At 38.6% G+C, this 16,422-nt stretch overlaps 1 pseudogene; it reads right to left on the bottom strand.

The window, feature by feature from the left end:
• Positions 1–12,697: 12,697 nt before the first annotated feature.
• Positions 12,698–16,422, bottom strand: part of LOC117528529 — a 28,839-nt pseudogene continuing 25,114 nt past the window's right edge.

The raw sequence follows: 16,422 nt of genomic DNA, 5'->3' as shown, positions 1-16,422 counted from the left end.
TGCAGCAACAAAGATCCCAATGAAGTCTGCTGTAGGTCCGACACAGCAGCACCATGTGATGAGTCAAATCCACTCCACTCAACACCACCAGTGTTCTTCTAATTCAATTTTACCCTCCCCTTCCTGCAAGACTAAAGACCACCAAAACACTCTCACCCCTGCAGCGTCCTGTAATGGCCCAAAGAGAACAAAGTCTACTGGAAAAAAAGAGAAGCTACGCATCAATTTGTGGTTGTGGAGGACAACAATAAGATCATTAAAATACAGTAATGCTTGAAAGAATAATACATATCACTTTGTGTGTGTCATGCAGAAAGACCGATGAATCTCATTCTGAAAAAGTGCAGAAGATTCACTTCACTCTCACATGCTTTTGATAGTTTTCACTCTGCAGCAATGTTTATTTTGACTAAACACCTTTACAGTTTGTCTGACAGGTTCATTTACCTGCCTCACAAATTGAAGAGGCCAATCCCAGGAGAGTGGGTGGAGCTTGAGAAGCGGTTCATTAAGGCTGCATTTTCTCATTGAGGGCTCAGAAGATGTTACTGTTAGACATTTTACAAATAAGTGAACTATTTTGTGAAGAAAAAAAAAAGCTAAAAAAGAATGTTAATGTCCAGAAATCTGCGTTTATAACATACATATTGCTGGAGAGTACTATTTAAACGTTGTGGATGGGTTTTGTCAGGATCTCACACACACACACACACACACACACACACACACACACACACACACACACACACACACCACACACACACACACACACACACACACCACACACACACACACACACACACACACACACACACAAAAACCCAGAACCCATAAAAATTGTAATGAATCCTACAAAGGTCCAGCAAATTTCAAGAAATTTGCTATAGTCTTCCTCAACAGGTCTTGTCAATCAAGAAAAAGACATTTTACCTGGAGGCCAATTTTGCCAACAAATCACACCACCTGGAGCATAATTGGAAAGAACATGCAAAGCGACCAAGATAACTGAAACTTTGGGGAATGATCGTACACAGACTGAAGTTTAAGTAGTGATTTATTAACAATTTTTATGAGTTTCTCTGTTTTTAGGGTGACCGTGTATGTTGGCTTTGTTGCTCATCAAGTTTGAAAATGGAAAAACTTCATGATCTAAGTTGTTCAAAATACTGACATTTCCATTTACATACATGTCCATTCGGCTGCTCCCGTTCCGTGTTTGGGGTCGCCACAGCGGATACAGCCAGATCCGAATCAGTATCTGGCACAAGTTTGACACCGGATGCCCTTCCTGACGCAACTCCGGTTTACCCAGAGAACATACACAGCCGCTGGTGTTCCAAAGAGGTCTCCCATTCAAGTGCTAAGCAGATCCTGCACTGCTTAGCTTCTGAGATCTGATGGGATCAGGCTTACACAGAGCATATTATATATATATATATTATATATATATATATAGTATATATATATGTGTGTGTGTGTGTGTGTGGTGTGTGTGTGGTGTGTGTTATATATGTATATATAGGAACTAGGAAGGCAGAACATTTTAGTCTAATTTGTTTCTCAAGAGTACATATCATACAGTTCAGTCATATTGCATATCTCATTCTATATACTATGTAATGTCCCATATACAAGTTTTCCATGATGATTTTGGATTAATATAGCAGTGAAATTAAAAGAGGGTGAGGGAAGCAGGCGAGCAGGTGAGGAGCCAATGAATTCACTCATGAGTCATGAAGAGACTGTTTCTACAGAGAAATGTACTAAATCAAAAAGATATACAAAACACTGTCTAAAGTATCTGAAGTCCACACACATAACCCTGCAGAAAGGATTTTGTGTGAATATAGCTGAAGAAGACACTTTTCTTATCTCTAAATCTCTCAAATCATTTGTAGTTACATGTAGTTTGATATGAGCTTGTGATTTTGTTCAGTGGCAGCCTAGGTCTGTGTGCAGAAAGGAATCACTCTGTGACAGCTTTACAAAGAAAATAAAACTTTTGTAAGAAAGTTTTATGTTTTCAAGCCATTCAAGTCAACACTGTTAAAGGCTTGTATAATAAAAGACCATTAATTGATTATTATGCAACTGCAGGAGCTGCAAATGGCCTATCGCTGCCTCTCTGCCCCATTTATGTGCATCTGATCGATACGTCTGTCTCTGTATGATGGATACAGTCACAGTGAGCGGGCGCACACACTCACACACACACAAAGAGATAGAGGAGTCAAGCATGGATGTCAGTGTTTATGGACACCAAACCTCTCTTAGATTCATCCTTCACTCCTTCACATCAGTGTCACTTCACTAATTGATCAGAAGTTGAATTTCTCATGAATAATTAATAGTTTGTGGCTTTTCCCCTCTGGCCTCCTTCTCTCTCCACACAATCTGTCTCATTATGAAACAATCAATAATAGACATTTTCTGACATAAATCTACTCCAGCGTGTTGTGTCAGCAACAACTGTCAACAGATGAAGGGTGATGATGTTGATTATTCTCCATATTATTATTATTATTATTATTATTATTATTATTATTATTTACCTCTGACAAGGATGCTATGTTCTCACAGTAGTCACTCTTGTTTGTTTTTCAGCAGGATTATTCAAATGTTTAACTGTTTTTCAGGAAAACCTGATGAGATGAAAATCCAACAGGTTTTGATGATCTGCAAAATGGGCCAAACTTAAATATTAAACCTGATTTTCTTTAATTCGAAAAATGAGGTCAAATGAAACCATTTTCACAAAGCATGAGGAAAAAGCTCAAATAGAATACACCACTTGGTTTGATGCTTTCTTTCTTTTTTCTTTTTCAGGTGGTGTTCTGCAAGGTTCACTTGTTGGCCCAGGTTTCTTCCCTTGTGTGAAGGGCAAGACCAGGCTATTTAGAAAGATTTTTTTTTTTAAGATTATCAGAGTGTGCTACTGTATTTTACTAATTATCAGATTTTCACATTGTTGAAACATTTGGCTCAATCCCAGAATACACATGGTGACATTGTTATGTGTAAGTGATTAAAAAGGTAGAACCAGAATTTAATTTTGTTTTGTTTTTAAGAAATGGCAATACTTATATTATTAACTGACATTAGATAATGTAGTAATAATAAGCAATAACTATCAATTTATTAGGTGTTAGCTAATGTGTTTAAAATCATTTATTATTGGTGTTCATGTTAGTCAATGCACCAATAAGCATTTACTGATGGTTATTTAAGAGTGAAACATGTTTAGTAATTATTAATTAATAATGCTCAGTATCATTATAAATTGTTAAATAATATATAAATTCATACCATGGGTAACATGAGCACTATTAACACTGTATTTTATTAATAATAAATTATTATTGAATACAGTTAACTCTAAACTCTTATTACTGCATGAATAAATGTTAATTAATGTACATTTATTGTAAAGTGGTAGGAAAGAATGATGCCAATATTGAGATAAATCTGGTTTCTAATGAAGCAAGCTGTATTTATTTAGAACATTCAGACAGAGAATAACTCGGGGTATCAAGATGTTTTCTATTAGCTCAGTGTTGGAAAGTCTTACTGAGAAGCCACATTAATTTGGGAACTCCCTGCTGTTAAAAGGATATAGCTGTTTTCCTCCCTAAAGTTCTGCAGCTCTGATTATACGACTGATACGTCCTAGTCAGTTTGGATCAGAACATTAACGCTGGCAACAAAGATGTGGAGTTGAGATTTCCTGCCTCCGGGATTATGGCATCTCCTGCAGCGTCCTCTCAGGAGGCATTCTGCAAAAACAAAGAGGAGCTGCACATTTGGGGCAAAAATATATGTCGAAAAATCCAATCATGTTATTTTCTCAAAGCAAAAACAGAGCCACATTCCGCGGGTTATTCATTTACTGCACCATCTAAGTGAAGGAACCATTCCACTTTGGCCACATGACATTGGCAGCTCCAGAGGGTTTCTTTTTTTCTTGGTGGGGTCATGAGTATTAAGTGGTGAGGGGACCGAATTAGTTGAAAATGTGCACATATAATTTTTCAAGTACATACTACATACATACATGAAAGAGGAAACTAATGACTTCAACTGTTGTTAAATAAGATTTACTTTCCAACAGGACACATATTCAAGACAGGAAAATCTCTGTCACACTCTGTGAATGTCAGACTGTCATCCCTCCATACACTGAAAAAACAGAATGTTTGAACCAACTTAAAAAAATGTTGCAATTTGTAAAAACCTGAATGAATTAAGTTGTTTGAACTTAAGTTTGTAAGTTAGAGTTGATTTAACTTTCAAACTTAAGTTCAAACAACTTAATTCATTCAGGTTTTTTACAAATTGTAACACTTTTTTAAGTTGGTTCAAACATTGTCTTTTTTCAGTGTATCCAACCCAATCTAATGCCATTTTATGATGGCATCACGGAAAGCAAATTAATCTATACTTCGTGATACCGTCACAAAAATGTGGCACTTTTATTGACGGGAGCATAAATTTATTTTGTGGCGGAAGCACAAAATGTGGGGTGATGTGGGGGGGGGTATGTGGGGGTTATGGTTAGAGTTATGGGAAGGGGTATGGTTAAAAACAGTAAAAAAAAAAACACATCACAAGAATGTGACTCATTTCGTGACGGGAGCACGGAGGAAAAAAACGCGAGACTGGGCTGTCCATATCGCAAAATCATGAGGTTCTTGTTGCTGGATGGAGTTGTCTGAATGCGGAAATAATTCATTGTTAATCATACTAACATACAAACAGTGGTAACCTTGGTAGCCACCTCTACAGTGGATCTCCATATTGACTGGGCACTAGTTTCATGTTGGATACCTTTCTTGATCCAAGCCCAGATGTACAAGGAGAATGAGGGCACTGGTGGCCTTGAACTAGGGACCTTCTCATTGAGAGGCAGATGTCCTAACCATTGGCTCCACCGTGTGCCTTGTGGGCCTTGGTTTTGGAAATGAAAAAAAAAAAAAAACTTGACAAACAAGCTAATTTCAAGCTAAATTCACCCACACCTGCTCCTAATTTCAATCAGGCATGTGACGATAAGATTATTCCCTGCAGCAATCCCAGACATGTCCACCAGGTGTCAGAAAAGCTCCTTGGAAGTTTAACCACACCTGCTCCTAATTTCCATCATCCATCCATCCAACATCCACAAAGCATCCAGGAGGTAGCAGACAGGTCTATATGATATGATATAACACAAACAAAATAAACTTGCTTGTTGGACTGATCTCTTGCATCAACTTTATCCTCATTATGTGCCTTTTTAATTTGATAAATTAAAATATGGTAGCAATTTACCTGGTCATGCCTATACATTTTCAGCACTAGAACAACAACAACAAAAAAGAATACCAACAACAATATAACAATAATAATAAAATCTTGCATTACGCAAATAGTGTGAACAATATCTCATGGTTGCTATGAAAAGTGTGGGTGCTATAGGTCAGACAATGCAGTTGGTAGTATGAAACCAAGACTGAAAACAGGATATTTAGTGACCTGTCAATTGCCTGATGAGGTCAGGTTGAAGCACCTGAAATTCTTGCAAGGGGAACTGGGCTAAATGGGTCAAGTCTCCCCTACAGCATCCTAGGCTAGATGATTTCTTGACTTAGAACCCATTAAAGTTGTAACAGAAGACTCAAGGCTGCAAAAATGAAATGAAAATGAGCAAGAAACAACAAACAAAAAGATTTCCCAGCAGTTTTAAGCTCAGAGTGCGACAGACGGAGCCAGAGGGCCATGAAGGGCCCGTCAAGCTGACAGACTGAGTGTGGGAACCTATGCAGCTCTCCGCCTCCGTGGCTCAAACATATGCTGCTGTTCTTCTCTCATCTGGACAAAAAAAAAAAAAAAAAATTTGACACGACCTATCAAGACATCATACTTGTCTCTACTCGGTGTGAAATAGAGTTCCACGTCTCTGATCAATGAGCAGTGAATCCCAGTGCTGCCAATAACGCACCGCTACGTCAAAGCATGCCAGCAAGAGAGGACGCCAACGCTGGAACTGTGACTGGGCCGAAAACACGGAGGAGCAGGAACATCACTCAATGTGTGTGTGTGACACACAAAGGCTTTCGCCGCCAAACTGTCACCACAATGAAGAATAAAGCCAAAGATGAAAACATCAAGGAATGTCTATAAGGACAAAGATGGATTTGTAACTGCAATAAAAACAACACTAGAAGCATCAAACATCCTCTCAGTTCTTCAGAAACAAAGTCCTGACACAAAGTCCTGGCTTCAGTTCTATGTCCACTATGTATCAGGCCTTTGATTATGTATGTTATAATCCTTGCAGGATGACATACGGAGTGGATCGAGCTTTAGGTGGGGGTTCCGGTGGCATGCATTCCCACCCCCTGAAAAATTTTAAAAAGTTACACCTTTAAAGTTACAGCTTTAGTTTTCTCTGGGCCCCTCCCCAATCGGACCGGGAGTGACATGTTTAGCCGCATGTTCTCCCTGAATTGCTGGCTGTCTGAGTGGTGTCCAAAAATGAGGTGGGCTTCATAGATAATTGGCAAAGCTTCTGGGGAAAACCTGGTCTTGTTAGGAGAGACGGCATCCATCCCACTTTGGATGGAGCAGCTCTCATTTCTAGAAATCTGGCCAATTTTCTTAAATCCTCCAAACCGTGACTATCCAGGGTTGGGACCAGGAAGCAGAGTTGTAGTCTTACACACCTCTCTGCAGCTTCTCTCCCCTGCCATCCCCTCATTACCTCATCCCGTAGAGACGGTGCCTGCTCCCAGACCACCAATAACCAGCAAAAATCTATTTAAGCATAAAAATTCAAAAAGAAAAAATAAGCACCTTCAACTGCACCACAGACTAAAACAGTTAAATGTGGTCTATTAAACATTAGATCTCTCTCTTCTAAGTCCCTGTTAGTAAATGATATAATAATTGATCAACATATTGATTTATTCTGCCTTACAGAAACCTGGTTACAGCAGGATGAATATGTTAGTTTAAATGAGTCAACACCCCCGAGTCACACTAACTGTCAGAACGCTCGTAGCATGGGCCGAGGCGAAGGATTAGCAGCAATCTTCCACTCCAGCTTATTACTTAATCAAAAACCCAGCCAGAGCTTTAATTCATTTGAAAGCTTGACTCTTAGTCTTGTCCATCCAAATTGGAAGTCCCAGAAACCAGTTTTATTTGTTTGTTATCTATCGTCCTCCTGGTCGTTACTGTGAGTTTCTCTGTGAATTTTCGGACCTTTTGTGTGACTTAGTGCTTAGCTCAGATAAGATAATTATAGTGGGCGATTTTAACATCCACACAGATACTGAGAATGACAGCCTCAACGCTGCATTTAATCTATTGTTAGACTCGATTGGTTTTGCTCAAAATGTAAATGAGTCCACCCACCACTTTAATCATACCTTAGATCTTGTTCTGACTTATGGTATGGAAATTGAAGACTTAACGGTATTCCCTGAAAACCCCCTTCTGTCTGATCATTTCTTAATAACATTTACATTTACTCTGATGGACTACCCAGCAGTTTCATTACAGTAGAAGTCTTTCAGAAAGCGCTGTAACTAGGTTTAAGGATATGATTCCTTCGTTATGTTCTCCAATGCCATATACCACACAGTGCAGAGTAGCTACCTAAACTCTGTGAGTGAGATAGATTATCTCGTCAATAGTTTTATATCCTCATTGAGGACAACTTTGGATGCTGTAGCTCCTCTGAAAAAGAGAGCTTTAAATCAGAAGTGCCTGACTCCGTGGTATAACTCACAAACTCGCAGCTTAAGTTGGAGAGGAAATGGCGTCTCACTAATTTAGAAGATCTTCACTTAGCCTGGAAAAAGAGTCTGTTGCTCTATAAAAAAGCCCTCTGTAAAGCTAGGACATCTTACTACTCATCACTAATTGAAGAAAATAAGAACAACCCCAGGTTTCTTTTCAGCACTGTAGCCAGGCTGACAAAGAATCAGAGCTCTATTGAGCCGAGTATTCCTTTAACTTTAACTAGTAATGACTTCATGACTTTCTTTGCTAATAAATTTTAACTATTAGAGAAAAATTACTCATAACCATCCCAAAGACATATCATTCTTTGGCTGCTTTCAGTGATGCCGGTATTTGATTAGACTCTTTCTCTCCGATTGCTCTGTCTGAGTTATTTTCATTACTTACTTCCTCCAAACCATCAACATGTCTATTAGACCCCATTCCTACCAGGCTGCTCAAGGAAGCTCTACCATTAATTAATGCTTCGATCTTAAATATGATCAATCTATCTTTATTAGTTGGCTATGTACCACAGGCTTTTAAGGTGGCAGTAATTAAACCATTACTTAAAAAGCCATCACTTGACCCAGCTATCTTAGCTAATTATAGGCCAATCTCCAACCTTCCTTTTCTCTCAAAAATTCTTGAAATGGTAGTTGTAAACAGCTAACTGATCATCTGCAGTTGTTCATGTAAATGGGGAATCTTCTTCACAGACTAAAGTTAATTATGGAGTTCCACAAGGTTCTGTGCTAGGACCAATTTTATTCACTTTATACTGCTTCCCTTGGGCAGTATTATTAGACGGTATTGCTTAAATTTTCATTGTTACGCAGATGATACCCAGCTTTATCTATCCATGAGCCAGAGGATACGCACCAATTAGCTAAACTGCAGGATTGTCTTACAGACATAAAGACATGGATGACCTCTAATTTCCTGCTTTTAAACTCAGATAAAACTGAAGTTATTGTACTTGGCCCCACAAATCTTAGAAGCATGGTGTCTAACCAGATCGTTACTCTGGATGGCATTTCCCTGATCTCTAGTAATACTGTGAGAATCTTGGAGTTATTTTTGATCAGGATATGTCATTCAAAGCGCATATTAAACAAATATGTAGGACTGCCTTTTTGCATTTACGCAATATCTCTAAAATCAGAAAGGTCTTGTCTCAGAGTGATGCTGAAAAACTAATTCATGCATTTATTTCCTCTAGGCTGGACTATTGTAATTCATTATTATCAGGTTGTCCTAAAAGTTCCCTGAAAAGCCTTCAGTTGGTTCAGAATGCTGCAGCTAGAGTACTGACGGGGACTAGCAGGAGAGAGCATATCTCACCCCGTGTTGGCCTCCCTTCATTGGCTTACTGTAATGCTAGAATAGAATTTAAAATTCTTCTCTTACTTATAAGGTTTTGAATAATCAGGTCCCATCTTATCTTAGGGACCTCGTAGTACCATATTACCCCATTAGAGCGCTTCGCTCTCAGACTGCGGGCTTACTTGTAGTTCCTAGGGTTTGTACGAGTAGAATGGAGGCAGAGCCTTCAGCTTTCAGGCTCCTCTCCTGTGGAACCAGCTCCCAATTCAGATCAGGGAGACAGATACCCTCTCTACTTTTAAGATTAGGCCTTAAAACTTTCCTTTTCGCTAAGGCTTATAGTTAGGGCTGGATCGGGTGACCCTGGACCATCCCTTGGTTATGTTGCTTTAGACGTAGACTGTGTTTCATAATTATTGTATGGCCTTGCCTTGCAATGTGGAGCGCCTTGGGGCAACTGTTTGTTGTGATTTGGCGCTATACAAGAAAAAAAAGTTGAAAGTTGAAGTTGAAAGCCACTTGGGATTAGATTTAATGAAACAGCAGAAATAAATTACAATAAACCTTTAATGTGAATGAATGACTTTTACACTGCATTTGACAACACAGAGATTCAAATAAACATTGTTCAAATGGCACTGTGTACTTTTTGTGGAAAATAAAAGTAAATGACAACTGCTAACTTTAACATTTTCCTCACACATGCACAGCTGTTATGTCCAAGATTGCTTTACATCAGCACAACTCAACTCAGCTAACTCAATATTAAAGTTCATCTTACACTCACTGCTATATCCATCTGACACTACTGAACTGGTGAATTATATCCTCTTGTCAAACTGTTATGTTTTTCTTTTATTATTTACTTTGCCTTCATTGTTATCCCCTGTTCTTGTGTTCCATGATGTACTGTATATGTATTGCCAAATGTAGCATTGTAATATTTGGGACTGTTTTGTAACTTGAAAGTTCAACAGCAATAAATCATTTTATATCTATCAGTGATTACATCTTTAGGCATCTACATACGTTTGTGTTTCTCTTGAACACCACCACCAACAAACAGACAACTGATTGCTAACAAAACCATGAAGACACCGATGCAAAACATAAATAATCAGTCAAAAAAAAAAAACCAACAACAAAAAAAAAACATCCTTGAATTCTGTGTTATTCTTGTTTTTTGGGGTCAATTTTACAAGTACCTTGTATTATTTGTGTCTAGAGTTGTTGTCACTAGAGTTCAACATCAGTGAACTCTGGCATATGACTTGCTTATTGCAATTCAGGGACCAGGGGCCTCTATCCCAGCAGTCACTGGGAGAGATGCTGTGCACACCCTGAAAAGCTCAGCGTCTATTGCAGGTTGACGTATAGATAGATAACATATTCATTCCTACGGTCAATTTAAAGTTTCTAGTTCACCTAACCTGCATTTCTTCAGAAGTGAACCGACAAACACAGGGAGAACATACAAACTCCACACAGAAAGGACCAGGCCTGAAGCAATTCCAGCACCTTCGCGATGTGTAGTAACAGTGCAAACCACTAAGCTCCTGTGCAGCCTAGCCATTACCTGTAATTTAATTTTGCAAGATTCCATTCTGTTCTGATTCTGTTCTCTCAGGACAAAAACTAATTTAGTGTGCGCAGTATTGATTTAGAATGCTAACACTGTCACGGGTATTGTATGGGGCAAGCGAAAACACTCATAGTAAACCACAAGTTGTCGACACTGAACAGTCAAAAATGTCATTAAAGAAGTCCAGTAGGATAGACGGCATTCCTGCAGAGGTCAACATGTACTTGTCTGCCTCATTAAATGTAAATAAACTTTTAAGACAACTGATTAAATCATTTTCTGCGTACCATTCGGTGGCGCTGTGCCCCACTGAGTCAGTTGCCAATGAGGGGCTCATTGTACATTCTCGGATCTTCAGTGGCATCAAAATGTGGCTTTGAGTACCTTTAGTTTGCCCCTACAATAACAGTCTGCCCATGATGGTGTCTGTATTCAAAATAAATATTAAAGTGATTGAATTAGTTTTCATCCTGAATGAATCATGACTTTCTAAAACTCCTATAAATAGACCCCAGGCTAAAAAAAATCAACAACAAAAAAGTTGTAGTTGCCCTTTAATTTTTACACAGTGAGCTCTAAATTACACCAGTTTTGTCCTTTGTAATTTTACAAATGAAGTGTTTGCGGATACAATTTGTCAAACAATGTGCTATGATATTCAGAATGATAGCATAAGTGCAAAGTAATTCCATGAAGTTAATAGTGATTTGCTTTTCCTACATTAGGAAATTATTCCTAACATTGTGTCAGTGACTCATTAGAATTATTCCTCCATGTTGTTTTATAATAAATATTTTTCATTAAAACTCTGTAACTTGTACTTTATTAACATAAACTATAAATAACAGCTTATTTCACAGACAGACAAAAAAATGTACAGGAAGAAAACCATCTTTACACTCATCATGTTGGTTTGTTTCTGTGGTTGGGAAAAAGTTTGTATTCTTGTATGACAAATAACATCAACATACATGCAAGACAATGAGTTGATTGAATTAATGAACCATAAATGGTGTGTAACTTCATTTTGGCAGCAATATTCTAACCTGTAATGGAACAGTTCTGGTCTTTTGTGCTGCATGTCAGGTGATTTCGTCCCAGTTTGTGGACACCTTTAGTTCGTTCCTGAGAATCTTAGTCGCGTAGTAAATGGCTCCAAAAAGTAAGAGACTCGTCTTTTATGGGCTATGACAGGACTGTTTGTTATAGTGCAGCAGATAACTGAAACAATCCTTCAAATGGTGACACAAGCACCAAATTTGGCACAAATACACCTTAGACATTACTCTTAAAAAAAAAAACAATTGGCCACTTGAATTTTCAATAGACAGCCAGGTAGGGGTCAATTGAAGAATTACATAGGGGTCAAAATTTAAAAAAAATGCTCCACTCAAATTGAAAACTACAGTACATTATTTACCGGATCATAAAGATTCCAAAAAAGGTGTAGTTTGGACAATCTGTGACTGAATGTTATGGAGTTATGGGGTAAAACGGCAAGAATGGTGACAAAGGTCAGTTTCATTTTGTACAGGGGTCAAAAGTTTAAGTTGCGCCAGTTTTGGTAAAAAGTGATGCAAATTATTGGTTGAGCAAATAGGATTAATAAATGGAATAGTTTTGACAGTGTTGAATGTTTGGTCTCAAAGTAAAGGTCAAACAAGGTCGGCGTCTATTGGATTCTATGACATGTGACATATGTTACTATGTAACATGATAACTAAGCATGACACATTGTCCAAATTATTCCTTTTTAAAACCCTGTGAACATTGGAGCAACTTTAACTTTTGACCCCTGTACAAACTGAAAGTGACCTTTGTCATCATTCTTGTTGTTTTTACTCCATAACTTCATATTCAGTCACAGATAGTCCAAACTGTACCTGTTTGGAATCTTTATGATCAGACAAATAATGTGGTGTAGTTTTCAATATGATTGCATTTTAATTTTGACCCCTGTGTAAATTCATCAATTGACCCCTACCTGGCTGCCTATTGAAAATTCAAGTGGCCAGTCATTTTTTTTCAAAAGTGGAATATCTCAGGAGTATTTGTGCAGAATTTGATGCTTGCATCACCGTTTGCAGGATTCCTCTCTAAATATTCTCTTATCTGCTGCACTATTAGTCCCAGCCAAAATCCTGTCCACTGATTTCGTAAAAACGATGGTTGAAGGGCCTGTAAAAGTCTTTGAGTCTCTGGAGGACTTCAGAAGGGATCTGAGGATGCGATCTACCCTTCGACTTTCCCAGACAGCGAGGTCGACTGCTCCCCTCGGGCTTCTTCAAGCAGGGGAAACCTTTTTGTCTGGTTGAAGTAGAAGTGTTTGTCTGAAACAACCCTTTTCAGACCCAAAAAGTCCCTGAACATGACCCATTTCTCCAGCCGGTCAGACACCAGCCGCTCACCGCTCACAAACAGAAAGTGAGACAAGGGAAGTGCTGAAGCCAGTTCTCCAGATGTTTGGCGTATAGGCCGATGCGCACGGCACTCCACGTGGTGTCAATCAGTCCTGTGGAGGAGTTTTTTCAGGGCCAGGTTCTGGAAGATGGAAGAGCTGGGTTTTTGGATAGGGTCTGTGTGTAGTCAGAGACAGCTCGCGTCACAGGATCCCTGACCACCACAATGAGCTTCATCTGGCAGTTCATACTGCAGATACGACTCGGAGCCTCCTTGGTGACAAAGTAGCTGGGGGTTTTCTCCATGGTGATCTGGCCATCCAGCGTCCGAGGCATCAGATTCCTGATAAGAAAGGAAGGAGAAGTGGTTACCTACAGAAGATATAAACACATTTCACTATGAGGGGGAATAAAACAACGATGCCATTTAAAGCTTCATGCATTGCAGCAACAAGATCCCAATGAAGTCTTGCTGTAGGTCCGACACAGCAGCACCATGTGATGAGTCAAATCCCACTCCAACTCAACACCACCAGTGTTCTTCTAATTCAATTTTACCCTCCCCTTCCTGCAAGACTAAAGACCACCAAAACACTCTCACCCCTGCAGCTTCCTGTAATGGCCCAAAGAGAACAAAGTCTACTGGAAAAAAAGAGAAGCTACGCATCAATTTGTGGTTTGTGGAGGACAACAATAAGATCATTAAAATACAGTAATGCTTGAAAGAATAATACTATCACTTTGTGTGTGTCATGCAGAAAGACCGATGAATCTCATTCTGAAAAAGTGCAGAAGATTCACTTCACTCTCAAATGCTTTTATAGTTTCATCTGCAGCAATGTTTATTTTGACTAAACACCTTTACAGTTTGTCTGACAGGTTTCATTTACTGCCTCACAAATTGAAGAGGCCAATCCCAGGAGAGTGGGTGGAGCTTGAGAAGCGGTTCATTAAGGCTGCATTTTTCTCATTGAGGGCTCAGAAGATGTTACTGTTAGACATTTTACAAATAAGTGAACTATTTTTGTGAAGAAAAAAAAAAAGCTAAAAAAGAATGTTAATGTCCAGAAATCTGCGTTTATAACATACATATTGCTGGAGAGTACTATTTAAACGTTGTGGATGGGTTTTTGTCAGGATCTCACACACACACACACACACACACCACACACACACACACACACACACACACACACACACACACACACACACACACACACACACACACACCCACCACACACACACACACACACACACACACAAAAACCCAGAACCCATAAAAATTGTAATGAATCCTACAAAGGTCCAGCAAATTTCAAGAAATTTGCTATAGTCTTCCTCAACATGTCTTGGTCAATCAAGGAAAAAGACATTTTACCTGGAGGCCAATTTTGCCAACAAATCACACCACCTGGAGCATAATTTGGAAAGAACATGCAAAGCGACCAAGATAACTGAAACTTTGGGGAATGATCGTACACAGACTGAAGTTTAAGTAGGATTTATTAACAATTTTTATGAGTTCTGTTTTTAGGGTGACCGTGTATGTTGGCTTTGTTGCTCATCAAGTTTGAAAATGGAAAAAACTTCATGATCTAAGTTGTTCAAAATACTGACATTTCCATTTACATACATGTCCATTCGGCTGCTCCCGTTCCGTGTTTGGGGTCGCCACAGCGGATACAGCCAGATCCGAATCAGTATCTGGCACAAGTTTTACACCGGATGCCCTTCCTGACGCAACTCCGGTTTTACCCAGAGAAACATACACAGCCGCTGGTGTTCCAAAGAGGTCTCCCATTCAAGTGCTAAGCAGATCCTGCACTGCTTAGCTTCTGAGATCTGATGGGATCAGGCTTACACAGAGCATATTATATATATATATATATATATATATATATATATATATATATATGTGTGTGTGTGTGTGTGTGTGTGTGTGTGTGTGTGTTATATATGTATATATAAGGAACTAGGAAGGCAGAACATTTTAGTCTAATTTGTTTCTCAAGAGTACATATCAATACAGTTTCAGTCATATTGCATATCTCATTCTATATACTATGTAATGTCCCATATACAAGTTTTCCATGATGATTTTGGATTAATATAGCAGTGAAATTAAAAGAGGGTGAGGGAAGCAGGCGAGCAGGTGAGGAGCCAATGAATTCACTCATGAGTCATGAAGAGACTGTTTCTACAGAGAAATGTACTAAATCAAAAAGATATACAAAACACTGTCTAAAGTATCTGAAGTCCACACACATAACCCTGCAGAAAGGATTTGTGTGAATATAGCTGAAGAAGACACTTTTCTATCTCTAAATCTCTCAAATCATTTGTAGTTACATGTAGTTTGATATGAGCTTGTGATTTTTGTTCAGTGGCAGCCTAGGTCTGTGTGCAGAAAGGAATCACTCTGTGACAGCTTTACAAAGAAAATAAAACTTTTGTAAGAAAGTTTTATGTTTTCAAGCCATTCAAGTCAACACTGTTAAAGGCTTGTATAATAAAAGACCATTAATTGATTATTATGCAACTGCAGGAGCTGCAAATGGCCTATCGCTGCCTCTCTGCCCCATTTATGTGCATCTGATCGATACGTCTGTCTCTGTATGATGGATACAGTCACAGTGAGCGGGCGCACACACTCACACACACACACAAAGAGATAGAGAGAGTCAAGCATGGAGGTGTCAGTGTTTATGGACACCAAACCTCTCTTAGATTCATCCTTCACTCCTTCACATCAGTGTCACTTCACTAATTGATCAGAAGTTGAATTTCTCATGAATAATTAATAGTTTGTGGCTTTTCCCCTCTGGCCTCCTTCTCTCTCCACACAATCTGTCTCATTATGAAACAATCAATAATAGACATTTTCTGACATAAATCTACTCCAGCGTGTTGTGTCAGCAACAACTGTCAACAGATGAAGGGTGATGATGTTGATTATTCTCCATATTATTATTATTATTATTATTATTATTATTATTATTATTATTATTATTATTATTATTATTATTATTTACCTCTGACAAGGATGCTATGTTCTCACAGTAGTCACTCTTGTTTGTTTTTCAGCAGGATTATTCAAATGTTTAACTGTTTTTCAGGAAAACCTGATGAGATGAAAATCCAACAGGTTTTGATGATCTGCAAAATGGGCCAAACTTAAATATTAAACCTGATTTTCTTTAATTCGAAAATGAGGTCAAATGAAACCATTTTCACAAAGCATGAGGAAAAAGCTCAAATAGAATACACCACTTGGTTTGATGCTTTCTTTCTTTTTCTTTTTCAGGTGGTGTTCTGCAAGGTTCACTTGTTGGCCCAGGTTCTTCCCTTGTG

This window comes from Thalassophryne amazonica, chromosome 16 (genome assembly GCF_902500255.1).
Source record: "Thalassophryne amazonica chromosome 16, fThaAma1.1, whole genome shotgun sequence".
In the NCBI taxonomy this organism is placed as follows: domain Eukaryota; kingdom Metazoa; phylum Chordata; class Actinopteri; order Batrachoidiformes; family Batrachoididae; genus Thalassophryne; species Thalassophryne amazonica.
Note: the sequence above shows the minus strand (reverse complement) of the source record. Positions and strands in the feature narration are given on the sequence as shown.